The sequence below is a fragment of the Arvicanthis niloticus genome, chromosome 8, assembly GCF_011762505.2.
Source record: "Arvicanthis niloticus isolate mArvNil1 chromosome 8, mArvNil1.pat.X, whole genome shotgun sequence".
Classification (NCBI taxonomy): domain Eukaryota; kingdom Metazoa; phylum Chordata; class Mammalia; order Rodentia; family Muridae; genus Arvicanthis; species Arvicanthis niloticus.
The window spans coordinates 73,368,755-73,384,706 of NC_047665.1; the positions used below are offsets into that span (position 1 = coordinate 73,368,755).

General features: G+C 45.8%; 1 protein-coding gene across 2 annotated transcripts in view; it reads left to right on the forward strand.

The window, feature by feature from the left end:
- Positions 1 to 15,952, forward strand: part of Svil (supervillin) — a 192,062-nt gene that overhangs the window by 997 nt on the left and 175,113 nt on the right. The window lies entirely within an intron of this gene.

Consider the following 15,952-nt stretch of genomic DNA (forward strand, 5'->3'; position numbering starts at 1 on the left):
AGGGGTGTCCCTGTTGAGTTGCGCCACTTTCTCCTCCTTCCTCTGCCCGGCCTGCCGGGCTCCGCCTGGTGTCCCGGCAGAGGGCGCCAACTCCTGATCACCGTCCGGGCTAGCGGAGGGGAGGGGATTTGCAAGTCTCCAGGTAAGGAGCGAAGTGAACCACCCAGAGGCGGGGGTGGGGGTGGGGTAGGGTGGGCCGGGCTCAGGGCCAAGAGGCAGCGAGTGGCCTGGGAGCCGCTGGTGGAGACTAGGACTGCTGTCCCGTGGGAAGTCACGATCCTGTCTAGGAGGCTCAGGAGAGTTTGGTAAGGTGAGGAGTGGTCGGGAGCTCGGAGGCAGCACCCGGCTACGGACCGCAGTCCGGGATGCCTTTGCGTGCCTCCCAAGGCGGGAAGTGGGGTCGGTTCACGGCTGCCGGCGGTCCTGCGGGGGCGAGGCTGGAACCCGGAAGGCACTGGCCGGGAGGGGCGGAGGGTCCACAGGCCGCTACCGTCGGGTGCAGTTTCAGGTCCTGGGGTACCCGGTTTGTAACAAAGGCACCGTGCGGCTGTCGATTCCACCCACTTCCGTCCTTGCTGTCCTGCGGGGAAATCCGGCCAAGTTTGGATTTCAGAGATTCGGGGAAGTTTAGTAAGAGGAGGGGCGGGGAAGAGGTCTCCCAGGCTAAGGCTCAGGAGAGAACCCAATTCCAACTTCGTGGTCATCTCCCTTTCCCCGGCTGCCCAGGCTTGCCTGGCTTTCTGTGCCCTGTGCCGCGCCTAAGCGGGACGAGCGCGGGTTTGAACCAGGCGCTAAGCAAGCCCTGCCTCCGCCTGCCCACGCCCCTCCCCTTGGAGTCTGCGCGTGTGCTGGCCTCCACAAGGGCGGGGCTTAGCTTGGGTGACAGCCTGCAGCCCCTCCCACTCTCCACTTCCCCCACCTCTACCCGGTACCTAGAGTGTGGAGCCCCAGAAAGTGGTAATTGTACCACTTTCTTGATTGTAATGGTACAATCAAGAGGAGAGGTTCCAATCCCGGGCCATAGTCTGGGTCTGGTGCAGGGTTAAGGGCCTTCTGTGCAGGACTTGTAGACCTGCTGAAGTGAGCTCACTGCAGTTGCAGTACTGTGGAAGGGAAGAGGCCACTTGGTTTCCACCATTGCATCTATATCTCAAGCAGTTGCCCTGCAGACCTTAGCACAGGCACGGTATTTGTCCGGGGATGGATGTCAGGGGAGGCTTCCCTGTGTGTCTCAGGACCTGGACCTTACAGGAGGAAGTGTTCCTTAAGAGAAAGGCAACCAGGCACACTGCTGACAGGTGCCCTCCAGCCTCAGGGTCAGTGCGTAAGTCACTGTTTCACATCGCTTAGTCTGAGACCAGTCTGCTGTTGTAAGGGAGGGGCTGGCATTGAGGATGTGCTTGAGACTTAGGAAAATCCCCCAGCCTGAGATGGCTCCTTAGATTTTTGCCTTGCATCTCACCACCACTTTCAGAGGGTGGGTTTGAAAACGGAAGGGTTAGGAGACTGAAAGTTCTGCAAGTCAGGCCTCCTCGATAAGCAATGTAGAGCGTTTGTTATTGCCTAAAAGGCTGTTTGTGAGAAGCTTCTGCTTGTTCTTGTTTCGTTGTTTTGAGATAGGGTTTCACACTGTAGCCCGGCCTGGCAGAGCCTGTCTCAGCCTCCTGAGTGCTGGGCATCCAAGCATGAAGTTTTCATAAATTGTTAAATCCATGTTGTAATTCTGGTCACATTTGATCTGGTTGGACACTAAACTTCTTCCATTAATGACACCACTTCAATGACACCAATTTGTAAAATTTAAGAAATGGCTGGAAAAAATGAATTCTTAAAAAAAAAAATACAAACAAAAACCCATCCTGTAGAACTCCAGGACAGTCCCATTAGAAGATCAGAATTCACTGCCTCCTGATTCCTGTGGTGTCTCACCAGGTGAACCTGGGGCCAGGAATTCTCCCAAGCACAGAACCATCAGCCCCACCCAATGTGACATGGCCACAGGCCTGAAAGTGTGTATTAAAATAAGCAAGAGTTGCTTTGGAAGTTGATTTTCCTGACTTTAAAACACATTCCCTTCCTCTTGAGTCTCCTTTACAGACCTAAGAATATACTGTCTAAATGGGTCTATTAACACCGAGCTCATGTTTAAGACATGGGACTTTGTTATGACCCTGAATGCTACTTAAAACATGTGGCTTTAAAAAGAGAGGTGTGTGACTTTAGAATGCAATTCTGGGGTTCAGAATGTCTTAGTGCTGTGCCAGCCCTGGGGACGCCCAGGGGTAGTGACTGAAGGCTCAGCCCATGGAGTCCCAGTGGCTGGCCCCAGGCTGCATCTACTACTGCTGCTGCTGCCTTAGCCAATTGCTCAGCTCCTTTGAGCTTCCTTTTCTTCCTTCAAGATGGGGATGATAGTAGTCTACCCTGATTTCTAGCTATAGGAATAAAATTAGGTAAGCTATATAAGATACTTGGCACAGTGCCCAGAACATAGTAGCAGCTCAACCAACCAATGAGGTGTAAGAACAGCATTCCACTTTCTTCATTTCCATTTGGCATCTAGACAGGTAAACACGGTGGTGGCCAATGGCTTGCACACCCTCACGGCCACACTTGTCAGTTGTTCACTATTGTACACTGAAGGATTTCTCCTCTGTTTCAACAAGCTGAGAGTGGGGAAAGTTGTTGCTGATGGAAACTTTGTCCACTTGTGGGAGGAATTTGCAAGGGCCTCCGGAACTAGGAGGCTTTCCCCCTGGCAGTGCCACTGTGTAATTTTGTGGCTAGCTTTCCAGTCATTTCCCTTTCCTTTAAACTTAAAGCCAGTATCCAAATAACCAACAAGACAAGACTTAAAAAAAAAAAAAAAAAAAAAAAAAAAAAAAAAAAAACTTAAAACTGAACTGAGAAAAGGAAGTAAGTATTCATTTTCTTTCTTTTTTTTCTGCCCAATTAATGGGCCATCTATAATACTAAAGAAAAAGAACCCACTTCTGTGAAAATTGTGCCAGCCCAGTCTTGGAAAGAGAGGCCATTTTATTTGGAAAATGGAAATATTTTTCTGAGTCTTTAAGTGTGTTGACAGGGGGAAGGGGAGCCAGAGCTCTCCATTCAGTTTTTTCAAGTATGGTAGACTCTGTCCTGTGAAGTGCTGCTCTCTGAGAAGCGGCTGAACGAAAGCATGCAGTGGAAAAGCTGATCAAACCCGGAGAGCCAGGGGAACACTGGGAAAGCTCTCAAGCTCATAAACCTAAGTGGAAGAATAATGTGTCCTGCTCTCCCCTCCCCCTCCTTGTCCCTCTCCTCTTCCTTTTCTTCTCTCCCCCCTTCCCTCCCCTCCCCTTCCCTCTTTTCCCCTCCTCTCCTTTCCCTTCCCCTCCCCTCCCGTCCTGTGTTCTGGCCTTTATCTTTCAAACACTTAGAGGTTAAAACCCTGGAAGTTCTGCCAAGCCATTCACAGTCGACGGTGTGGTTTTGATAAACCGTTTCTTCTGTCTGTGGTATAAATGGGAGACAGAGAAGGCCTGTCACCGTGCGGGTTCCACATTTGGACATGAAATGTATAGCTCTCTCCCACACTGGAAAATGAGCTCCCTGGAACCAGTTAACAGATGTAAAGGTTAGGAGCAGGGTCTTACCCCCACCCCCACTTTGTGCCTCTAGCTCCATTCGAAGCCACTTGTTGTGCCCCCAATGTGAAGCCTGAAGCAGCTGCAGGGCATGCGCCAGGCCTGCTCTGGGCCTTCGCTTCCTTTGTGAGAAGGATGAACAGGCAGTGTTATTTTGGATCACATAGCAGCCTGTTCAAAAGCGCCCTGCATTCCCCAGCTGTTCCACCAAGGCTTTGCAGAAGAGAGAGAACTTGCCAGCTGCTGGGCCACTAAAGTTCCACTTACGGCTTTTGTCCAGGGAAGGCTAAAATCCAGGAACTGTTGTTAGCATGCCCCCTCTTAAATAGTCTCTTGTTTCTGTAATATCAGTGGTATTCCATAGCGTTAGAGCATGTCACAGCAAGACTCAAAGGAAGATGTCACACTTTTTTTTTCCCCAAAGCAAAAGATTTTATTTTTAAATTTAAATGTATTTTAAAATTTAAGTTGTGTGTGTGTGTGTGTGTGTGTGTGTGTGTGTGTGTGTGTTGTATGGTTATGTACACTTAAGTGCAGCAACCCAAGAAGGCCAGAAGAGGGTATGAGGTTCTGTGAAATCTGTTAGAGTAAGTCTCAAAAGCAAATGTCATAACCAACTCTCTCTCTCTCTCTCTCTCTCTCTCTCTCTCTCTCTCTCTCTCTTGCCTTCTTCCTTTTTTCTTTTTGTCAAAGTAACTTTTAAAAGAATTTATTTCATTTTTTCAATTATGTATATATGTGCATGTTTATATGTGGGTATGTAGGTCCTAGAGACCAATAGAGGCCAACAGATCTCCTGGAGCTGGAGTTACAGGTGATTGTGAGCTCCCCAACATGGGTGCTGGGAACCAAACTGGGGTCCTCTCCAGGAGCAGTATACAGTCTTAGCTGGTGAGCCATCTCTCCAGCCTTTCAAAGTAATTTTAAAGGATATATGTTTTTATGTATGTTTTTTGGTATAGTTTTTCTGTACTAAAACCAGTCTGACTTGTATTTCATTGATTGATAAAGTGATAGATGTAACATTAAAACTTATATGAATCTGGCTTAACTATAAATGTTGGCCCAGGGTAGTGGTTCTTGACTTTTCTAATGCTGCAACCCTTTAACACAGTTCCTCGTGTTGTGGTGACTCCCAACCATAAATTTATTTTCTTTGCTACTTAGTATCTGTAATTTTGCTACCTTTATTAATTATAATGTAAGTACTTGATATACAAGATCTCTGATAGGGAACCCCTAGAGGGTTGAGACCCACAGGTTGAGAAGCTTTCCTTAGAGGTTGGCCTATGGGAAGGGACTATGCTTAACACACATCGTATGTAGTTCTCAAAGGATTGATGGACCTATTATATTTTGAAAAAGAAAGCCTGTATTAAGAAGGGAATACCTGTTGTTACTGGGGAGATACTTATCACTGGCCCTCATGCCTGCCAGCACTCACCCATAAACCTACATCTTCACTAAGGCAAGCTGTGATCTAATGAACCTCCAAGGGCCACAGTGTAGTTCCCAGTCATATGTTGGACTTCAGTTGGCCTCTCTCTCCCCTGTTCTGGGAGACGTCATAAAAGGATGTGCTCCAGGCCCCTCTGAGTCTCAGTCCTCAGGGCTCTTGTCTAGTGTCACGGAGTCAGACACTGCAGTTTTCAGCTTTTCCAGCTGTCCCTCCACGGCCGCCTCTAACCGATTGACATACCTGGTGCGTCATCTGTTTCCACAGGGTCCATGGGTCTTTACCCTGCTTCCATTTTTAGTTTGTTTTCTTGTCGTTTTTCCTTGAGGCTATCAAGGGTGCCCAGGCTGGTGGTCTTCGGGGCTAATAAGCACAGGTCTTGCTTCGTAGAAGAAATGGAGGCTCTGCATTTGATAACCACCTAGACTAGGACTACAGGACTCTGACTCCAAATTCAGCCCCTCCCTGGCTGGGGGTTAGCAGGATCAACTCCTCAGGTGCCAGCTTCTGAACCTCCTTGTGCTGATCCTGACACAGCCACCCTTCTCCAACTGCCTTCCTGGGTTAGATCCTTTTATTACAGGTTTTACGTTTCTGTTGCTCTATGTCTTACCTTTCTAAGATTTGTCTGTTAATAACAACAACAAAATTCCACAACTGTGGTTTTCTGTTATGAGTGCATGTGCACTTGTATGCACATGCCCCTGTGTGCACACACAGACTCATAATGGCTACTGGACCCATTTTTCTTTCTTGGCCAGTCCAACACCCAACACCACATTTAGAACATCACATGGTTTATTTCTGTTCACTGGTTTGCATGCTGCAAATTTTCTGATGGTGTTAGAGGTAGATGGAAGGCCACAACCAACCTGGCCTGTGCTGGAGAGATGGCTCAGTGGGCAACAGCACTTCCAGCCACCACATCAGGTAGCTCACCACTGTCTGTAACTCCAGCTCCTGAGAATACAGTGCCTCTGGCTTCTGAAAGAACTTGTACTCACATATACATACCCACACACGCATGCACATGCACACACACACAGGCACACACACACACACCTACATGCAATTAAAAATAATAAAAATGTTAAATACCAAATCAACAGCAATAACAACAGAATTAATGGCCAATCCTTTTCACAAAAGGACTGTTGGAAAGTCAGCGTATTTCTCCCTAGGAGTCTTATCCTCTCTAGTCTACCTCATGTTGCTCAGGGATTGGAAACAACACCCATTTCTTTCCCTGTAGGCAGAAGGCGACAAGCTTTGAGGGGCAGCCATGGAGGGGCCCCATTTAGCTCAATACTTTCCCAGCTGCCTGGGTCTGGTTCCTTCCATAGGCTTTAAAACCTTTGCTTCTCACCCTCGAACTCGGGTAGCTTTTCTCAACCCTGAATGGACCTCTATTTTCTCAACGATATTCTGCCTGTCCTGTTCTGATCTGCTCTTGTCACCTGACTGGCCACCTCCTGGCAGCTCAGGGTTTCAAGTGTCTTAGGGAAGCCTTGCCTTGGATGCCCTTATGCCACCTGTAATTGGTTCAGCCTGCTCTGATCCCAGAATCCTCCTCTGGGCTTCCCTGCCCCTTCATCTACAGCTTCCCCAGCTTCTCCAGTACGGGGCCTCAGTCTTTCAGGCTTCTTTGCTCTTGCCTTCTTCCTTCCCCATTTTGGTCTGTGTCTCTTGACTGTTTTCTCTGTCCTATGAACAATTTGCAAACGTACCCTTTGTCCTGAACTAGTTCCCCTTGGCTGTCTCTTCACCTTTGAGTTCACCAACAAAGTTTTTGTTTCCAGGTAACTTTTGCCTTTAGAAAAGGTTCTTTGAAATGGAAGTATGGAAATACCAGTTACGAAACTGGTCAGGTCAGGCCATCTAAAGGCTTGAACTCTGAGGAAGGTTGTTTGAAATTTATTTTGGCTTTCCTTCCACCTGAGAGCAATTGAAATGTATGCTTATTTTGGATAACCTTTCCTTTTTGCAAACGAAAATTCAACGTGAAGAGCAGAATTAATTTGTTCCTGCCCCCATCTCCTTTCAAGTTATATTGCTGGAGAATCTTTGGAGGCAGTTTGTGCTTTGTTGGCTGTGTGGGCTGTGTGTAAGTCACGGAGGATTGGTCTTATATGGCTGTCCTGGGGCTTTTCTTTCAGTAGGCTAGCTGGTTATTTCTGTGCTCTGATGGTGGGGCTAGGATCCTATGCTGCAGTGAATCTCACCCTTATCAGACTGATCCTGTCTTGGGGATGGAGCCCCTGGCTGTCGGATGTGTCCTTGCCCTGACTTGTGGTTATGTGCTGCTTTCCACTGTCCTCTTTCTGAAATTGTGTGAGTGTGAGTCTGTGTTGTATTTCGTGTGCGCACTACCTAACTGGAAATCCTTCTTTGTTCAAGTCCAGATTGGGTTTGATTCCTTAACATTTTCATTCAAATACAATACAAGTTTCTTACCCTGTTGACAATGCCAGAACAAGAAATCATGTTTTAGTGTAGAGTATACCACACCCAGGACAAGGAACCTTTGTTTTAGAAGTTGTGAGAGGAGTCAAGCAGACCGATCATTCAGTCTGTCGGCCCATGGTAAATGCATATACTCCTGTCTGTGTCGCCATGCACCTATGTGTGTGTGCGTGCGTGCGTGCATTTGTGTGTGGGTGTGTGTGCATGGGTGTGTGTGCGTGCACATGTGTGTGTGTGTGTGTGTGTGTGTCCTGTTGTACTTGTGGTGTTGAGAACTCAGCTCAATGTGAATGCTGTCTTTATGGAGTTTCCGGTCAGAGCTCCTGTACAGAAGCAGCGTAGGTCCTGTCAGGGAGGCTGATTCTAACAGCCAGAGAGAATGCTGGCTGGGATACTACAGCCTGAGGCCTGACTGAGGGCTCGCACGCTTTCTCTCACTGAGCACCAGCCTCTATGGCTGGGTGGCTCTGAAGAGAAGGAACAAGAAGACAGTCTTGGGTTGAACCCAGATCCAAGATCACAAACGTCTTGTAACAAACTGTGGGCTTTATTAGTGCACTCTTGTGTGTCCTTGTCTCACTTTGGTCCCCTCCCCCATAGCTGTGGTGAAGGCTAATGTGAGTCAGGAGCCATTGTATAAAGGATGTTCAGTTGGAGATTTACTGAGCCCCTCCCTGCTGTGTAGGGGACACACCATGGGGTCTGTCTGACTGGGTCTGTAATTACACATGTCCTTGGAGTGTTCTCTGTGTTCAGTTTTCTGCCAGCGGTGTCTGTAAAGAGACGTTCTTTGGAGTGTTAACATAGCACTCTGCAGCTTTCCTGTCTTCCAGGAAAGAGATCAGCTCACAGCTCTTTGCTTCCTTTCTGGGTCTTGTGCATTACCACCAGTCACTTCTAGTTTCTGCCAGGGGGCTTCCATACTTAGGGTCTCTGCTGTCTGTATGAGTCTGTTGCTGAACAGAACATGCTTATCAGGACCGATGTGTGCATAACAGTACAGGATGCCCAAGTGCACACAAAATAGGACACATGTGTCTAACAGTGAAGGCACGTGTGCGTACTAGTTCATTATGTACATGCATGCATAACTGTGCAGAGCACATTGCACACCAGCACAGAACACATGTGTGCACACTAGTGCAGGATGCACATGAGCAGTTCAGTAGAGGGTACACTATCATGTACACTGATGAACGTGTGCACATGTCTGGTTCTTTATAGACTGTCCTGTCCTGTTTAAGACACAGCTCTTGCTCCAGGTCTAAGTAGGGTTTGGTTCTGATAAGGAAAAGCCACGGTTGGAAATTTGGAGACTAATGTGCTGTTTTTCAAAGACTACACAGTTTTTAGAGTCCATGGATTTCAAGTCTAAAAGTTCTGCATGTAGAACTAAGGACTTACTTTCCTTCCTGAGAGACCTGACCACAGGAGCTCAAAAACAGCTTCAGAGGGGTCGTCCTGCTGGCAGGGCTGGCCAGTGTCCATTCAGTTCCACAAAACAAGTGTGATAGGAGACTTTTAAATTGAACTCGTTTTTCTCTGTCTCTTTTCTCTCTCTCTCTCTCTCTCTCTCTCTCTCTCTCTCTCTCTCTCTCTGTCTCTCTCTCTGTCTCTCTGTCTCTCTCTCTGTCTCTCTCTCTCTCTCTGTCATATACACATGCACAGACATGTTTCATACTGGACATAGAATTATTGAATCTTCTTCTTCTTCTTCTTTTTTAAATCAATCTTCACAGTAAATTTGTGATATTGAGTTTCCAGGAAAAAGAAAAACATATTATCAGCTTGACAAGAAAATTTCATGGTTGTAAATGTTTTTGTTGATTATTTATGTAAACCTAACATCCTCTGCATTAAAAAAAACTAGCAAAACTTTTTTTTTTTTTTTTTAATTTTAAACTAAAAGCTTTCATCACATGGCACTTTTCCTGTTCTTGGTTCCTAGACTGATGGAGGAAGCATTTTATTTTCTTCCTTGTAAAAATTGGTTCCATCTTAAGTAGGTCTCTAAAAACAGCCCCCCATCCAGTGGTGGTTTAAATGAGATGCTCCCATAGGCTCCTGGATCTAATCCTTTGGTTTAGGAGGAGTGGCCTTGCTGAAGGAAGTCTGTCACTGAGGGTGGGTCTTGCCCACTTCAGGTCAGCTCTTGGCTTCTTTGTTTTTACAGTTGAAGATGTACTAGCTCAGCTTCCTGCTCCTGCCAACATGCTTGCCACTGGTTGCCACTGTGGACTGGTATCCCTCCGGAGCCATCGTTTGGCTATGATATTTTATCACAGCAACAGGAGAGTAACTGCTCCCCATTCCCCCAAACACACACACACACACACACACACACACACACACACACACACACCCCTCCGCACACACACCTTAAAAAGTTCTGCAAGCTTACTCAACTTCCTGTGGGACATTTCCTTTGACTTTTGAGCACAGATACTAGTCTCAGGCTCGATAGCAATGCTTCCAGATTTTGCTTGCTCCAGACCTATGGGCTCCAACAATTTCCTCTCCACTTTCTAGCTCAGACCAGTGGATCTCACTCAGCCTGTGGGTCTCGATCCCTTTGGCTCGCATGTCAGATATCCAACATTATGATTCATAACAGTAGCAAAATTACAGTTATGAAATGGAAATAAAATAATTTTATGGTTGGGGTCAGCACCACATGAGGGACTGTAATTAAAGGGTCACAGCGTTAGGACAATTGAGAGCCACTGAGCTAGATGAAGACTTGACCAAGAGTTTTGCTCTGTTGACGTAATCTTTACACAATCTCTCTTCCCTTCTTAAAGATTTTTTTTTACAGTTTATTTGTCGTGTGACTGGGTAAGGAGGTTACACAGGTGCCTCAGAGCCTGTGTAGAGGTCAGAGGACTGCTTGTGGGCAATGGTTCTCACCTTTGACCATGTGGGTCCCAGGGATTGAACTCAGGTTGTCAGGCCTGGAGGCAAGTGTCTACCCACTGAGTTATCCCATGGGCTCTCCTCCCAAGATTTTTGTCCTATTTGGTTGCCAAACTCATACAGATTGTATGTAGCTTGTCCACAGTGGCTGCTCTGCTTCATCTTTTCAGAATGATCTTCCCATTGTTTTAGATTCTGGGGACAAATGAGCAAACTGTTGAGATGTGGCAGCAGGAGCTGTCACCCCATTGCAGTTAGGTCTGGTGAGGCAGTTACCACCAGCAAGTAATGCTCGTGCACATGTCTGCTGACTCAGCGTTTTGTAAAATCTTGGCATAGGTAGAAGGGTCAAGACAACTTAACAGATGACAGAATAGGTTTCCTGTGTAGAGACTTTGTTCTCCTTCTTCTCTTTTTAAATCTTCTCAATTTAAGTCTGAGATGCTTTTTGAAATTTATGTTTAGTGACCAAACAGTTCTGTGTGCAAGGATCTCTGCTGACGTTTTCACACAATCTCCTTGTGATATATTTAGTGGTTGAGTGTTTTGAATGATAACTGTTGCCCCATTCTCTCTGGCATTTGATAACTTGGTCCCCAGTTGGTGGCACTGTTTGGTGAGGCTCGTGAGGTGTGGCTTTGGAAGTTTGTCACTGGAGGCGGGCTTTAGAGAATTGTGCCATTTCTTTTCTTTCTTTTTATTTATTTTTTTATATTTTATTTACATTTCACATGCCATCCCCTTTCCCCATTTCCCCTCCCTAGAAAGCCCCTATCCCGTGCCCCCTTTTCCATTTTGCTTTTATACATTTTTTTAAAATGTTAATCAAAGGCTTTATAAGTTTGTTAATGCTCAATCAGAAGTGTAACCCAATACCCAACCTAGATATATAAACTATCATTGACTGGTGGAGAACATCTGCCTCCATGCCCCCCTCTTTCTCTCTTTCTCTCTCTCATCACTTAGCTTCACCCTTCCTGTTAAAATAAAACTTTTCTCTCAAAACGCAATTAGAGCATAATTATTCCTAATTGTACCAGTGAGGTACAAGATAGTCCTAATAACCAGTCCTTCATTTTGTTGACTAACCAGAACCTCTGTCATCTGTCCTAACTAAAGCACTTAGTTCTGAACCTGGCTTTTTTTCTTGGACTTGTGCCATTTCTAATGTGCTCTCTCTACTTGCCGTTTGTGGTTTGAGATGTGAGCCCCGTGTTCTCAGCTTCCAGCTCCATCTACCATGTCTGCCGCCTGCTGCCTCCACTCGTGGGCACTAATCCCCTGTGTGGTGGTTGGAATAGGCTTCGCCCAGGGAGTAGCACTATTAGGATCCTGATTAGAGTAGGTGTGGCCTTGTTAGAGGAAGTGTGTCGCTGTGGGGGTGGGCTTTGAGACCCTCTTCCTAGCCACATGGAAGCCAGTCTCCTCCTGTTTGCCTAATAAAGATGTAGAACTTTCAGCTCCTCCAGCAGCATACCTGCCTGGATGCTGCCATGTTCCTGCCATGATGATAATGGACTGAACCACTGAACCTATAAACCAGCCCCACTTAACTGTTGTCCTTTATAAGTATTGCCTTGGTCATACTGTCTGTTCACAACAACGAAACCCAAACTAAGACATCCTGGAACCATAAGTACCGAATAAATCCTTCCTTCTCTAAGTTGTCTTGGTTGTGCTGTTTTATCTCAGCAACAGAAAAGTAACCAAGACAGGTATTTTGTCTTTCACAGATGGACAGGATCGAGGCCCTCAGAGGTGAAATTTCTGAACAGGATGGTCAGTGGGTAGCAAGAGACGTGTGGGAATGACTTCTGTTACTGTGTGTGCTCTCCCATGACCTCCCTTCCTTCCTCTTTCCTTCCCTTGAGCATTGCATTGGAGTATAGTGCTGTCCCTGTCTTCTGAACCTTCTAGGTTCTGGCAGCTTTTTGTGCAAAAAGTTTGAGTCAAGTGTTAAATTTGTTTTCTTTTTAAAAACTTCCCAGTTTTGTATAAGCTATTTCAACTTTTTCTTGCTACTACACTTTTTTTTTTCAACTATCAACAGAAAATCTTCAACAGTAACTTGGGAAATATTAGCGTTTTGCAAACCTTGTATATTTGCTGATACAATATGAAGAACATAAATTTACAAAGGGAAATACTGCTAGGTTGATAATTTAATACCTCAGCACCTCCTGACAGTCCATCAACAGAAGTAGCACTGAACTTAATTGTTCAGAAGAATACCCTGTTGCACTTTGGTATGTTTTGTGGTTTCCAATAAACTCATACTCATTTAATTTAATTTTTTTTTTTGCACCTTAAAAGACAAGGAAATTAAGGCCCAAGAAGAAAGAGCTATGTGCAAAACTGTCAAGCAAGTATTAGGATTCAACCTAGAACAAAGTCTTCTGACTCTGGGCCCTGCTTTACTCTCTCTTGATTTGGCAAGTAGTTACAGGTACCCCAATCTTCTGTTTATCTCACTTAAGACTCACTACAAAGCTGTCCACCTCCTTTTCTTTGTTAATCCATCATGAGCCCTAAGGTAACAACTGCTAGAACTGCCAGTTCGTTATCACAGTAAATAGATTACAGCCTTCTGCTTGCTGGGTCAGGAGCTGGGTTTCTGAGGCCTCGGAGACCTCAGGAGAGCGGAGAGGTGTGCTGTGGCAGGTTTGTCTTCCTCATCTTTGCTGGAATTTTTAGTCCCTTATGATGGAGAGCTGGTCTCTGTTCTGAGATGCTTATGGTGGCAGACTGAGTACATATGTGCTCAGACCAGTGTCTACTGAACATGTGCTGCACCATAGCCAGGCACCATCTGTACCTTAGTCCATGCCACCTCTTAGTGCATCCCCAGACAGGAGTAATGTGAGGGTTTTTGTTTTTTAACTCTGACTGTCATGAAACTCACTCTGCAGACCAGGCTGGCGTCGAACTCAAAGAGATCTGCCTGCCTCTGCCTCCAAAGGGCTGGGATTAAAGGAGTGCACCAACATACCCTGAAAGTAGTGAGGAACATTTACTCTAGTTGAAGGGTTGGTGTTGTTTCCAGGTCAGTAAGTGAGTAAATCTGGGCTTTTAATCGTTCTGCCATCTTCATGTTCTATGATTTAATTTTAAAGCTTATCTTTCTTTATCTTTTTCTGATGAAAAATATTTTTTCTTTAAAAAAAAAAAAAACAATTTATTTTTATATTTGTGTGTACCCATATGAGCCTAGAGGCCAGAAGAGGGTGTCAGGTGCCTTAGAGCTGGAGTTACAGATGGTTATGAGCTGATTGACATGGGTATTGGGAACTGAACTTTGACCCTTGACAAGAGCAGTGTATGCTCTTAAACACTGAGCAATGTCTCCAGCCCCATAGAGGATGATGGTGATGATGGTAATGATGATGTCTGCATGGTGTATGAGTGTGTCATGTGCACATGTGACTGTCAGAGCACAAGTCAGTTCCCTCTTTCCATCAAGTGAGTCTCAGGGACCAAACTCAGGTCGTCAGACTGAGCGGCAAGCACCATTACCCACTGACTTGATAATACAGTACACAGCATGTACACTTTGCTTTGCTGCAGTGTTCATGGTTGCTATTGGCTGTGGTGGATAGCATTTAGCCCCTCAGACTTGCTCCCTACGTTTGCAGTAGCCATGTATGGACACTGGGTATCATACATACAGATTAAGCCCAGAGCTTTTGCATCTCAACCCTGGGCAGCACCTAGACAGTCTCTCTCTTCTCTGGCACTGTGGCTGTTTCTTTCTTGTCTGTTCAGAAAGAAGTAGTTTGGGAGCTGTAAAAGGTCAGCAGAGGAAGTGGGTGTTATCTGACATGTATCCCAACGGTGGCTCAGGGGCTGGACAGTTGCCCACTGCTAGAACCGTTAGGCCAGGTTGGACCTTAGGCAGATCTGTGGAGGCTGAACCTTTTAAACAGGCCACTCGGGGTGTGTCAGCCTATCACAGTTGCTCTTGGACTGACTTTGGCCTCACTTCATGGGTGAGAGTTCTGTCAGCCAAAAGGCTTTCTCTTTATCTACTGTATTTTCCCCCAAAGTGGGCACAGTTGGGAAAAGCTGCCTCTGGCTTTGGAACCATAAGCTGGCTCTGGGACTTTTCAGACCTTTACCTTTATTAATAATTACAGATTATGAAAGTACACAGTATAAGAGGGGGAAGTGGGGAATCTATTAGTGTGTTGAAACTAGTGTAGTAGGCTCTACTAAAATATACAAATCATGAAGCAGGAGATTGTATTCAACATGGGTTAATGGGTTGTTTCAATTGCATCTTGTTTGGACTACCTCCCCCCCAGCCTCCCCCCCCCCATCTCCCCTCTTCTCAGAACAAAGATTCAGTTTATTATTTGAGAGTATGTTGCTTTGCTTCATATTCTACGGTATAAATTTTACCTGAGATGGGGACTCTTAACACCTTTTATTGTATCTGTTATCCTCCTCAGTATGTTTGTGTGTGTGGTGACGTGTGTGTACACGTATGTGTTTGCATGTGCGTATGTGTGTGTCTGGGGGTCAGAGGTCAATGTCAGGTGTTTTCCTCTGTTATTCTTCACTCTCCTTTACTCACATACTCAGCTAGACTGGCTGGCCAGTGAGCCCAGGGATGCTCCTGTGCCTGCATCTCCCCTCCCCATGCTGCGGTCGCCATGTCCAGCTTGTATGTGGGTTTCTGGAATCTGAACACAGGTCCTCATGCTTGTGCAGCAAGACCTTTACCCACGGAGGCATGCCTCAGCCCCATTGGTGCTCTTTTGTTTTCTAACTGATCGCTCCATGCTTTTCAAACACAGAATAAAAGTCTGTATAGTGATCTTAGTAAGCCTAGAGACTTGGAAAGATCATTTTCTCCACCAGTATTCCTACTTGAGGGATTTGGAATAGACACACAGAGATAGATAACATTTAGCCGATCACATGCTACCTGTGTTCTCAAGAAAAGAACAAAGTATAGACTCCCTAGTCTGTTTATTATTTCACACTATGTCAAAGTCTGTCCCTGAAAGCCCTCAGGAGAGGTGGCTGAGGACAGCTGCATGGGGAGGGAGCACAGCTCTGCATTGTGGAAAGCCTTTGGTGAGCAACCTCACTGTCTCTAACCTTTACTGATTCTCAGTGTAGGAATTCCCTTGTAACACTGTTGCTCAATTGATCTTCCCTAATTGAAATGTTGCTAGTTGAGTTTTACCCAATGAACACTGTTGCTCAATTGAAATCTCCAAAGAAAAATGATACTAGTTGTGTTTCCCCTAATATATTCAGGCTATCCCGAGAAGATTATGCACTCTATACCTTGGTCACTTTGGCTATTCAGAAGCTCATAATTACATTAAGTACTTCAAGAGGCCATGGGGTAAAGAATTCTGCTTGGCATTGTAAATTCTAGCATTTTACTGTTTGGAGATGAAGACATCGCAATGTTGATGAAAGGCCTTAAAGGTGTTGGAATATCTTGGCCTGTGTAGTTCAGGGTGTGCTGGACTAGCTT